Source organism: Mauremys mutica, chromosome 7, assembly GCF_020497125.1.
Source record: "Mauremys mutica isolate MM-2020 ecotype Southern chromosome 7, ASM2049712v1, whole genome shotgun sequence".
NCBI lineage: Eukaryota > Metazoa > Chordata > Testudines > Geoemydidae > Mauremys > Mauremys mutica.
In genome coordinates, this window is record NC_059078.1 from 50,724,766 (window position 1) to 50,738,135 (window position 13,370).

Here is a 13,370-nt window from a genome sequence, read left to right on the forward strand (position 1 = left end):
GTAGCTCTGGCTGGATTGGGTATGTGGGGGGCAGGGATTATGTCCTTGTGTAGCTGGGGTAAGGTAAGGTCAGGCTAGCCCGCCCAGGTGCTGTTCTCCCTTGTCTTGGGTCACTTCTGATCCCCGCAGAGCCCCTTCTCCAGGGCTTTGATGGGGAAGGAAGCAGGTGTAGGAGCCTGTGCAGCACAGTGATGATTACACAGTGTCAGGAACCTACAAGAACACATGCAGCTGAGTCAGAGGGTGCATGTGCATGTGTTTGCACGTGTGTGTATGCTTGTGTGTGTGTGTGCGGAGAGCTGGCTTAGAGATACTTCAGGGTTCTCTATTTGCTATCAAGACTTTTTTCTCCATAGCTCCCTAGGCGGGGAGAGAATTGAGTCTGGCTCCAAATCTCCCTTACAGGCTGCACTTGGGAGCCAAGAAACCCCCTGGAAAGCAGTCGTTTGGGGGCATCGCAGGGGTGGGGCTCTCTCCTCCCTGCATTCTGGACCCTGCAGTCGCTGAGCTACCCAGACACCAGAGACCATCAGGGTGACCCCGAGGTGTATGTGCATGTTATCCCCAACCAGCCACTTCCTTCTCTGGAGCCAAAAGCAGTGACTCGTCGAAGGAGGTGACTATAGAGCCATTTTTTAGAAAGGGAAACTGAGGCACGGGGTGACGTGACCCACTCACACTCAGGAGGGAGAGCCAGGAACAGAACTCAACCCTTGCTACCTGCTATTCTGCACATGCGCTTTAGCCGCCAGGCCTTCAGCTCTCCCCTGCAGTGTCGAGAGGCTACTCTCGAGCTGTTATTGATGGGCTTAGCCAAGGTCAAGGGTTCAAGACTTAGTGGCCCTAAATCAACAGTAACCTTCCAAGTGACAGCTTTACAGGACAGCTCCTTTCACTGGGCTAATCCTCGGGCAGCCTGTGGAGGAATTTCCATCCACTGCCAAGATCCAGCTTCTGTCAGGAGTTGGGCATGTACATGTCAGCTGTTCATAGTGATGGGGCTGGAAAAGCTCCGGGACTGTTAGCAGAGAGGCTGGTGGAGTGTGGAAGGTCCCTTTAATAGGCTGGCATTGTCTTTGGCCGCACTGTGCTCAGGCGAGCACTACCAGCTCAGGCCGTATGACAAATCCTCCCCGAGCTGCACCCGACAGCCACAACTGCTGTCCAAATCCCAAGGGCCAGTGCACTGCTCCTTTATGGCTACAGCAGAACTCCTTCAGATGGCAGTAGTAAGTCTGTTATCCTCTCTCCAGGCACTGGGACACATTCACTTGGATACCCAAAGCCGGGGTGTTGATGAGGTCATACAGTGGGTGGGCATTACTTCTGCTATGCAGCTGTTCACATGTGGACCAGGAATTGATTCTTCCTGTTCCTGAAGTATCATCCTCCTCAACTGGGCCAACTGAAGTCCTGATACTGTGGCCAGCTGGTGGGCAGTTCAGCCTCTGGTACAATTTAAGGCAACCTCAGGGCTGCTCTGAGTTGTGCCTGGTCCCAAGAGTCAGTGCCTCATCTCTGTATCCACTCTACTAGCTTCTGACTCTGTCGAAGGCCCCTGGGTGGTGCGTTAACTCTTTAGTGGCCTTGGTGGCCACCGTTACACCAGTCCCCCTGAGAGCCTTGTGTCCCACAGGCGGCCTTACTCTGGGCTCATGTGTATGCTGCGGTTACACACTGCGTGGAGGCTGGATGGACAAAGAGCAATCAGCGCTGCCATCAGCTGTCTGTCCCCATCATGATCAGCCATGCCAGCTCCTCTGGGGTAAGAGACACCCATTCCTTCTGCCAATCCCTGAGTGACCCATTATGAATGGGGTGACAGGATTCCCTGCTGCTGGCACCGGCTTGGGTTTGTGGCTGCCACCTCCAGCTAGTGGACACCTGACCCAGCTTAAAGGGCAGAGCAGGTGGGGTTTGATGGCTTGAGCTGTGGCATTTCCTTTCAACCCCGGCCAGCCTGTGTCTCATTTTCATGTCACCTTCCTGCCACTCGGGACCAGCTGCAATGCTTGAAAGATCTAGCAGTGTTTGAAGTGAGGGACTTGGCTGCTTTCCCCACCTCCCAGTTTCATTTCAGAGTCATATCAGGGAGACACCAAGACATGGAGAGTCCCTAAGCAGGTCCATCCCGCTGCATGTGAATGTAACTAAACCTCTTTGGGCCAGATCCCAGGCTGGGAATCGGGTGACATTTTTAGCGAGGTCTCTGGCACCTGGTTGGATTTAGTGGGGCCAGACCCACTGGTATTTTGGTGTTTCCAGTCCTAGCCCAAACTGGGAATTGCAGAGACAATGTAAGCATAGGTTTGGATGTGAGACCCAGCATGCATCTGTAGGGTGTGAGTGTGAGAGGGGATTTGTGCGTGTGCACATCAGTGTAAGCATGCTGATGTCAGTCTGGGATGATGCTGCTACTCACCCAAGTTCTGGCCTGCAATCAAGCTCTGCCCCAAACCCAAAACGACATGAGCTGTGCCCACTTGTGCAACAAACCAGATTCCAAAATGAGACGCTACTCCCAGCAAGTTGTGCAACCCTTCACAATACACTCACCCCTCTCCTTTCTGACATGCTTTGGTCAGCATGGACATAGTTACCAGTGTTCATTGGGATCTCCTTTGTTAGGTTTCAGAATCAACAACCCATTGGACTGAATAGGGACATTTCACAACTCTCTGAGCTATTATTTCAGGCCCTCGGCAGACTCAGACAGCTGTAACTGTGTCAGTTACATTCAGGTCACATTTTGATGCTTTCCTTTGCAGCCATAACAGTGAGAAAAAAACACATTTTGTTTTCAATGAAAGTTAGGTTATGTGGCACAAGATGGAAGCTAGTAGGGGACAATGCCAGCTTGCCATAATGCCATAAAATGGTCCAATCTGGTGTGTGTGTGTGTGTGTGTGTGTGTGTGAGTGCACGCATGTGTGTTAATAGGGAAGGGAAATGTGTGTGTGTGTATATACAGTATAGAGAAAAAAAATACAAGAGGCTAATTAAGACAAGCAAAACTGTCATCAAAGCAAGTTAACAAGAGCCTCCAGTTCTGTTTAGAACAGCTTGTTCCATCTGTTCTTATCAGTGATTGATGCTAAGTCCCCATCAGAGGAGCTGGGGCAGTTTGAATCAGTTCAGGGCAAAGCAATTGACAACATTTCCTCTGAGAAATCACCTTAACAAGCCTGCGCACCACACAGGGCGCCCTCAGACACGCACCGCGCTCCGTGCTAGTTAACCAACGCAGTTGGGACCAGGAATCACCCCCAGCTCCCCGCTGTCTGCCCAGAAGAATAAATCTCCGTCCCATACAGTCCTCAGCCCGCACGATGGGGGAGCACAGAGAGGGGAGAGACATCGGCCCTGACTGCACACCCTCCTGCACTCGGAACACTGCCAGAGCCTTGCTTTGAGAACTGGCTGTGTTGGACAACGGCTCCCACGGGGAAGCTTTGCTTTCTCAGTCCCTAATGAAATGGTAACAGCGCCTGCTGCACCTGATCCCGTCCACACGCTCCCAGGAAGTGTTGCATGCTGCTGGGAGGCTGCAGAGTTGGGCATCGGTGTTCGGCAAAACGAAGACTGGGGCTGAAAACCTGTTTGGTTTGGAATAAGTTGCAACAAGATCCCACCCACCTTCTGCTTTGCTTGATCTTCCGCCTTCTCCAGAACCCATCTGGGCTCTCAGCACACCTGGCAACCTCTGCGGGATGCCTACTGCACAGGGGCTCAGGGAACAGCTTTCCATGCAGACAGCGACTCAGGGTACCCTGGAGCAGGAAGATTTGTGGACAGCACCCTGAGAACTGGGCCCCAACATGCCCCCTGCCCTGAGGAGTTCACATTCTACAGAGCCAAGGCAGACACGGAGGAGGAGATGACCCCACAGGCAGAACGGCCCAAAGGGCAGAGGACCTGGTGGGGGAGTGTAAGGTGGAGGTGGGGACCAAAGATGCCTGTTTAGAATAGAAGAGGGAGTTGGTGTTGAACACAGTCAAGAGTTGGGTGAAATGGGGACCAGCTGGTTACAGTTGTCAGTGACTTAGCATAATTACAACCCAGTTTCTTCAATGAAAACCGGTGCCCCAGATTTCAATTCACTGGACGGGCAGTTTGATGAGTCTGTTTTTCTGCCGTTAAGCTTACCGGAGACAAAGACTGACGCCGACGCTGATTAATTTGAACTCAAACTAATGAACAGATTCACTGGCAAATACTCAGAAAATTCACCCTGTCCCCAATGAGCAAGTGCAGTAAGTGTGTGGGCAGGGGTGGGGCGTAGGCTGCACCATGTTCTGCACAGCAAAGAGCTGAAATCCCTGCTTGATGTGCACAGCTCTGCTCACCCTTCATCGCAGACACACGAGCAGCGTCTCCATAACGGGGCTCAGAAACCAGGGGGAAGGATGTTGGTTGGCTGGAGCACATAGGAGGTTTGGGCTGCAGCTGTGACTCTAATGAGCATCACACAAGAAAAGATCTCTCAGGCTCTCCAGCTGGGCCTGCAGACATGGGGCAGCCAGGATGAGAAGCCACTTTGAAGAATCAAAGAAATGCAGGACTGGAAGGTATGTCAATAAGTATCTAGTCCAGTCCCCTGCACTGATGCAGGCCCAAGAATTATCCAGCCCGATCCCGACAGGTGATTGTCCAATCTGTTCTTAGAACCCTCCAGTGATGGAGATCCCACAGCCCTGGGGTCACGTGTCCCAGTGCAGCCTTTGCTCATTGAACATGCATGATGGTTTGGTGGGGACCTAGAGATGCACCCAGCCCACGGCCTAGACTCATCCAGCTGGTTTGGCTCATCCCGGCTTTGTGTCTAACTCCCTGTGTCCTCGCCAGTCCAGCTACCTCTGCATCTTCTCTCTTCTCCCGTGGGACACTGAGATGTGAGGACACACTGGCGATGCAGATGTACCGAGTGTCGTTCAGTTCACTGGGTTTTCCCCGTTTCCTGCTTCCTCTGAAAGTCTGGCTCCGGGCACCTCCAGCACCTTGCAGGGGAATGCAGCCTGGATGCTGCCCTCTCAAAGGTCTCAACACCAGCCTGAGAGCTGGACACCCGTAGGGAACTGCCATCACACGCCTCCACCACCACTAGAGCAGTGGTCAGCTTGGGACTTGAGCAACTTCCAGGTGCCACCATCACTGACTCTCATGGCCACTGATGATGGGGCAAGCTGTCACCCTGCCAGCCTGAGAGCTCCCATGAGGGCTCCAACTAGCCTTGGATGTCTCAGTGCCACCATCACACAGCGGCCTGCTCTCACAGCTCTGGACCGAGGCAGCCTTGCAGGGCTGCCAGGAAAACAGCTGGAAACATAAACCTGCGGCCCAGCGTCTGTGTCAGGAGCACCTGTCCAAGCCCGGGTTGGGTATCGAGGATCATTTCCAGGGGGCTGAGGAACAAAAGCCCCTTCAGAACAGATTATAGAAGCAAATAATGAGTCCTTGTTTTCCAAGCGGTCGGGGCGGATCAGAGCTCGGCCCTGGAGCTGGCCGGGTTGGAGTCCAGCTCCGAGGGGTTTTGTTTATTCAGATGCGACTGTCCATTTCTTGCAACATGAGCTGTACCTAAAAGAATGAAACTGGAGGGAGGCTTTGGCCCAGCACGGAGGGACCCTGAGGGAAACAGCAAGCGCATCCACCAGTATAGCCCGCAGCTGCCAGTCACTGCCTGACAAATGGCATTCACCTGTTCAGCCAGAGCATGTGTGTAGTGCTGCCCCCTGCTGGGTGTGTGTGTGTGTGTGGCGCTGCCCCCTGCTGGGTGTGGTGGCACAGCCCTGTGTGTGTGTGTGTGTGTGTGTAGTGCTGCACCTCGCTGGGTGTGATGGCACAACCCTGTGTTTGTGTGTGTGTGTGGGGCACTGCCCCTTGCTGTATGTGTAGCACTGCCCCCTGCTGGGTGTGATGGCACAGCTGTGTATGTGTGTGTGATTAGCACTCCCCCTGCTGGGTGTGATGGCACAGCCCTGTATATGTGTGTGGGGGGGTGCTGCCCCTGCTGGGTGTGATGGCACAAACGTGTGTGTGTGTGTGTAGCACTGCCCCCACTGGGTGTGATGGCAGAGCCCTGTGAAAGTGTGGGGGGGAGGGGTGCTGCCCCCTGCTGGGTGTGATGGCACAGCTGTGTGTGTGTGTGTGTGTGTGTGTGTGTGTGAGTGAAATGGGGCTAGATTCAGGTCAAGATGACCATAACCTCTGCTAGTATCATGCAGGGACCTGCAGGGGGCTCCCTCCCACACACACCTCCATTCTGCCCAGGGGTCTGTAGCTGGCTGGTGCAGCCCACAAGTGGCTGGTTCTGGCTGGGGACAGGGCACTGCCAAGGCAGCCCAATGACTCTGGGCACCCCGGGACAGCCTGTGCTGGCGGGGCTCGTACGGGACCAGGCCAGCTGCCTGATGCCGGCCAGGGTGGCGAATGCTCTGAGCGGGGCTGGGGCACGTCTTTAGCAGGCAGCAGAGGCAGACGGCTGTTCCAGACTGACACCGATGTGAATGGGGGCGGGCACCAGTCTGGCGGCTCTGATTCTAATGAGGTAAGTTACGCAGCAGGTGCATCGTGTAGAACAAGAAGGGGCTGAACAGAGTAACTTTCACTCTCTGGGATTCTGTGGGGACCAAGTCAAGTGGGGCAACACCTTCTGGAGCCCACTGAAGCCATGCCTGCTTACACCATAGTAGGCTTTGGCCCCCAAAGTGGTGGGGATGGTGCTGATGTGAGTGAAATCAGGACATTTTGTCTTACCCCTCTCTGGCTAATAAAAATACTTTAGCTCTTATCTCGCACTTCCCCTCTGAGGCTCTCAAAGCACTTCACAGATGGGGAAATTGAGGCACAGGAAGGTGACTTGGCCACGGTCAGTGGCACAGCCAGGCCAATAACCCAGGCCTTGTGTGCCAGTTCAGTACCCAGTCAGTAGCCGCACTGTCAGCCCTCCACCCCGCCAATCCTTGGGCACGTCAGTTACACTCGCTTTGCACGCCTGTCAAACACCAAGCCACAATGTTGCCACTTATGCCTGATATCTGATCAGCTCACGTCACTCCTGAATTTGGCCCCGGGCAGGAATGACACTCACCCACTGAGCCTGATTCTGCTCAGTGCAAATCTAGAGCAGCTCTACCGACATCAATGGGCTTGTGCCAGCGTCTCAGAGCTGAATCTGGCCCATTTCAGATGGGCTGCATTTGGCTGGGGGCCACAGAGGAGGGGTGTATGGGTGGCTACCGCACAGTAGGTGCCTGGCAGCGGGTTTGTGTGTGTGTACAGCGCAGACAGAGTGGGTGTCGAACAGAGCGTGCATGGATTCCTCCCGCTCTCAGCTGAGTTTTACACTGTGTATCTCCGCTGATTTCAGACGAGTTTACTTCTGCTTTACACCAGGGCCAAGGAGAGCAGACACAGACTCTCTGGCTGGGACGGTTGCTTCCCCTTTTCTAGTAAATAAAGAGGAGTGAGACTGCTGGCTTCCACACAGGAATTGTGTGGAAGTTCCAGCATCACCGAGATTCAAACGAGAGCCCCTGGGTGGCTTTGTCCTTGCAGCTCCAATATCCAAGCAAAGACACAGCCCCGGATTTGCAAAAGCCACCCACCGGCTGCCTCAACTCAGTAACTGCCTGATCCAGGAAGAGAAAATAAAGGCAGGAGCAGGTGGATGAGGCAGTCTCCTCTGAAGAGTGAGAAAGCAAACAAGCAGAACAATAGGATCAGGCCTGGTTAATCCACCCACTATAGCAACAGGCATGTCAGGGCTTTCCAACTCTGGCCTACCGCTGAAAGGCAGGGCCCTGCATGCAGGAGAATTGACAGATCTTTGAGCAAAGTGAGGCCCATCCAGTCACAGACCTAGGCGATACATTTCACAAGAAGGCAGAATGTTAAAACCCACTTGTGGAGTATGGAGGTACAACCTGATTTTCGGTATACCATGCCTTCAAGTTTCTAAAAGCCTGTCCATCTGTTGTTACAGCTGCCATGTTGTGCCTCATTGTGGAGGCAGAGTGTTAGCGTGAGTCACACACACTGTGCTCTCTCTTTGAAACTTCATGTATGTTCTTTCTTGTTTTGTTGTTTTCTCTTCATCTACAGTAAGAAGATGGTCAAAAAGAAGATCGAGAGGTTACAGTGTATAAATCCCTTCAGTGGGAGAAAATATCAGGTACTTAAGGGTTTTTAATCTGGCAGAGAATGGCAAAACAAGAACCAACAGCTGGAAACTGAAGCCAGACAAATTCAAATTGGAAATCAGGCACCAATTTCCAGCAGCGAGGGCAATTAACCGCTGGAACAAACTACCATAGGAAGTGATGGATTTTCATGCTCTTGGTGGCTTCAGATCAGGAATGAATGCCATTCTGGAAGATGCAGAAGACAAACACAGCGTATCTGGCCTGACGCACGGATAACTGGCTGAAATGTTATGGCCTGTGAGACACAGGAGGTAGTAGTAGACGATCTAAGAATCGAGGAACAAACATCTCTCCATCTGCAAGAAGATGGCTGCTTTCTGTGTGTGGAGAAACAAAATGCTCAGTCCCAATTAGCTGGGCCAGAGGAAGTGTGCATATGGGGAGAGGGTCCAAGGAAACACTCCCGCTAGCTTTGCACCAGGGTACCCCTGCCCCCCGATTTCAGTGGAGTTATTGCTGATTGACATGCACACGGCACTGACAGCAGAGTGAGACCATCACAGAGAAAGAGCCAGTTCACAGAGGAAATAGCTGATGCTCTGAGCCAGCAAGTGCACCTCTGCACTCTCAGCCTATGCATATGGGGCATCCCAGAGCTCAGGCCTTCCACTGCTGGCAAGAGCTCTGAGCCACAAGGGCATTCTGGGTCCTGGCCATGCCAATGAGCCTGTAGAGTCAATGCTCTGGCTACTCCCACTGAACCCTGAGAGAAACTGACCTAGTGTCCCACATTGCCTCTGGAAGGCCACCTCTTGGGAGATTTCCAGCTCAGGTGGAGACGAGAGGGAGCAGAACTCTCGCCCAGGAAGTAGAATCATAGAATCATAGAATCTCAGGGTTGGAAGGGACCTCAGGAGGTCATCTAGTCCAACCCCCTGCTCAAAGCAGGACCAAACCCAACTAAATCATCCCAGCCAGGGCTTTGTCAAGCCTGACCTTAAAAACCTCTAAGGAAGGAGATTCCACTACCTCCCTAGGTAACCCATTCCAGTTCTTCATCACCCTACTAGTGAAAAAGTTTTTCCTAATATCCAGCCTAAACCTCCCCCTCTGCAACCTGAGACCATTACTCCTTGTTCTGTCATCTTCTACCACTGAGAACAGTCTAGATCCATCCTCTTTGGAACCCCCTTTCAGGTAGTTGAAAGCAGCTATCAAATCCCCCCTCATTCTTCTCTTCTGCAGACTAAACAATCCCAGTTCCCTCAGCCTCTCCTCATAAGTCATGTGCTCCAGCCCCCTAATCATTTTTGTTGCCCTCCGCTGGACTCTCTCCAATTTATCCACATCCTTCTTGTAGTGTGGGGCCCAAAACTGGACACAGTACTCCAAATGAGGCCTCACCAGTGCTGAGTAGAGGGGAATGATCACATCCCTCGATCTGCTGGAAATGCCCCTACTTATACAACCCAAAATGCCATTAGCCTTCTTGGCAACAAGGGCACACTGTTGACTCATATTCAGCTTTTCGTCCACCGTAACCCCTAGGTCCTTTTCTGCAGAACTGCTGCCCAGCCATTCGGTCCCTAGTCTGTAGCAGTACATGGGATTCTTCCATCCTAAGTGCAGGACTCTGCACTTGTCCTTGTTGAACCTCATTGTATTTCTTTTGGCCCAATCCTCTAATTTGTCTAGGTCCCTCTGTATCCTAGCCCTACCCTCCAGCGTATCAACCACTCCTCCCAGTTTAGTGTCATCTGCAAACTTGCTAAGGGTGCAGTCCACACCATCCTCCAGATCGTTAATGAAGATATTGAATAAAACCGGCCCCAGCACCGACCCTTGGGGCACTCCACTTGATACCGGCTGCCAACTAGACATGGAACCATTGATCACTACCCGTTGAGCCCGACCATCTAGCCAGTTTTCTATCCACCTTACTGTCCATTCATCCAGCCCATACTTCTTTAATTTGCTGGCAAGAATACTGTGGGAGACTGTATCAAAAGCTTTGCTAAAGTCCAGAAATAGCACATCCACTGCTTTCCCCTCATCCACAGAGCCGGTTATCTCGTCATAGAAGGCAATTAGGTTAGTCAGGCATGACTTGCCCTTGGTGAATCCATGCTGACTGTTCCTGATCACTTTCTCTTCCTTTAAGTGGTTCAGGATTGATTCCTTGAGGACCTGTTCCATGATTTTTCCAGGGACTGAGGTGAGACTGACTGGCCTGTAGTTCCCTGGATCTTCCTTCTTCCCTTTTTTAAAGATGGGCACTACATTAGCTTTTTTCCAGTCATCCGGGACCTCCCCCGATCGCCATGATTTTTCAAAGATAATGGCCAATGGCTCTGCAATCTCATCGGCCAACTCCTTTAGCACCCTCGGATGCAGCGCATCCGGCCCCATGGACTTGTGCTCGTCCAGCTTTCCTAAATAGCCCCGAACTACTTCTTTCTCCACAGAGAGCTGGTCACCTCCTCCCCATACCGTGCTGCAGAGTGCAGCTGTCTGGGAGCTGACCTTGTCTGTGAAGACAGAGGCAAAAAAAGCATTGAGTACACTAGCTTTCTCCACATCCTCTGTCACTAGGTTCCCTCCCTCATTCAGCAAGGGGCCCACACTTTCCTTGACTTTCTTCCTGTTGCTAACATACCTAAAGAAACCCTTCTTGTTACTCCTAACATCTCCAGCTAGCTGCAACTCCAAGTGTGATTTGGCCTTCCTGATTTCACTCCTGCATGCCTGAACAATACTTTTATACTCCTCCCTGGTTATTTGTCCAATCTTCCACTTCTTGTAAGCTGTTCTTTTGTGTTTAAGACGAGCAAGGATTTCACTGTTAAGCCAAGCTGGTCGCCTGCCATATTTACTTTTCTTCCTACACATCGGGATGGTTTGTTCCTGCAACCTCAATAAGGTTTCTTTGAAATACAGCCAGCTTTCCTCGACTCCTTTCCCCGTCATGTTATTCTCCCAGGGGACCTTGCCCATCAGTTCCCTGAGGGAGTCGAAGTCTGCTTTTCTGAAGTCCAGGGTCTCTGTTCTACTGCTTTCCCTTTTTCCTTGTGTCAGGATCCTGAACTCGACCATCTCATGGTCACTGCCTCCCAGGTTCCCATCCACTATTGCTTCCTCTACTATTTCTTCCCTGTTTGTGAGCAGCAGGTCAAGAAGAGCTTTTCCCCTAGTTGGTTCCTCCAGCACTTGCGCCAGGAAATTGTCCCCTACACTTTCCAGAAACTTCCTAGATTGTCTGTGCACTGCTGTATTGCTCTCCCAGCAGATATCGGGGTGATTAAAGTCACCCATGAGAACCAGGGCCTGTGATCTAGCAACTTCTGTTAGTTGCTGGAAGAAAGCCTCGTCCACCTCATCCCCCTGGTCCGGTGGTCTGTAGCAGACTCCCACCACGACATTACCCTTGTTGTTCATACTTCTAAATTTAATCCAGAGACACTCAGGTTTTTCTGCAGTTTCATACTGGAGCTCTGAGCAGTCATACTGCTCTCTTACGTACAACGCAACTCCCCCACCTTTTCTGCCCTGCCTGTCCTTCCTGAACAGTTTATATCCATCCATGACAGTGCTCCAATCATATGAGTTATCCCACCAAGTCTCTGTTATTCCAATTACATCATAATTCCCTGACTGTGCCAGGACTTCTAGTTCTCCCTGCTTGTTCCCCAGGCTTCTTGCATTTGTATATAGGCACTTAAGATAACTCGCTGATTGTCCCGCTTTCTCGGTCTGAGACAGGAGTCCTCCCCTCTTGCAGTCTCCTGCTTGTGGTTCCTCCCGGTATCCCACTTCCCCACTTACCTCAGGGCTTTGGTCTCCTTCCCCCGGTGAACCTAGTTTAAAGCCCTCCTCACTAGGTTAGCCAGCCTGCTTGCAAAGATGCTCTTCCCTCTCTTCGTGAGGTGGAGCCCATCTCTGCCTAGCAATCCTTCTTCTTGGAAGACCATCCCATTGTCAAAGAATCCAAACCCTTCTCTCCGACACCATCTGCGTAGCCATTCGTTGAGTTCCACGATTCGACGGTCTCTACCCTGGCCTTTTCCTGCCACAGGAAGGATAGACAAGAACACCACTTGCGCCTCAAACTCCTTTATCCTTCTTCCCAGAGCCACGTAGTCTGCAGTGATACGCTCAAGGTCATTCTTGGCAGTATCATTGGTGCCCACGTGAAGAAGCAGGAAGGGGTAGCGATCCGAGGGCTTGATGAGTCTCGGCAGTCTCTCCGTCACATCGTGAATCCTAGCCCCTGGCAAGCAGCACACCTCTCGGTTGGGTTGCCACCTTTCTAATGGCAGGTAACCAGACCCCCAGGGTCCTGCCCCCTGCTCCACCTCTCCTCTCAAGCCCTGCCCCTTCTCTGCCTCTCCTCCCAGGCCCTGCCCTGCTCCCCCTCTTCTCCCCAGGCCTCACCCCTTCTCTGCCTCTCCTCCCAGGTCCTGCCCCCACTTTGCCTCTTCCCCCCAAAGCCCTGCCCCTTCTCTGCCTTTTCCCCCCAAAGCCTCGCTCCTGCCCTGCTCTTCCCCCCAGATTAAAAAAAAAAAAAGGACATCAGGGCTTGTCAAATGGTACCAGGAAGGACACACAGCCGAAAAAAACCAGATGGGTGGCAACCTTACGAGAAGCTTCCACTGGGAGATTTCTGCCTCCCACATTCTCCCTGTAATTTCCCCTCAAGAAGATCTTCTTCACTTCCTGTCCTAAACTGCTCTGCAGCTTTGGAGTGCTAAACAGCTGCTGTTTTTCAGCATCTCCACAGGGCGCGATCCCTGCTTATATGTACTCGGCGTCTGAAGGCTCAATAGTGAGAGATTATTATTATGCAATAGTTTTGTTATTATTATAAGGGCACCTTGGGTTCAGGGAGGGCTATGGTGATCCCGATTTAGCATTTAAGCTTCCCTCAAGTCCCATTTGGCAGGCTGAGCTGCTATTAATCCCCTAAAAGGCTCTCCATTAGGTTTGCCTGACTAATCTCCAAGTACTTGTCTGGGAGCAGATTGCCCCGGAAGAGGGGGAGCATCTGGTGAGAATTGGAGATATGTTTCCGTTAGAGTAGAAAAGAGAGCAGCTCTCTAGCACCCCTTCCCCAGCAGCGCTCTCCGGCCTCCTATTTCAGCTGGGACCTGGCAGGAGAGCCCATCAGGAACTTTTTGACAAAACCAAAACTTTTCATGGGAACAGATCAATTTTTAGTTAACTTCTGGT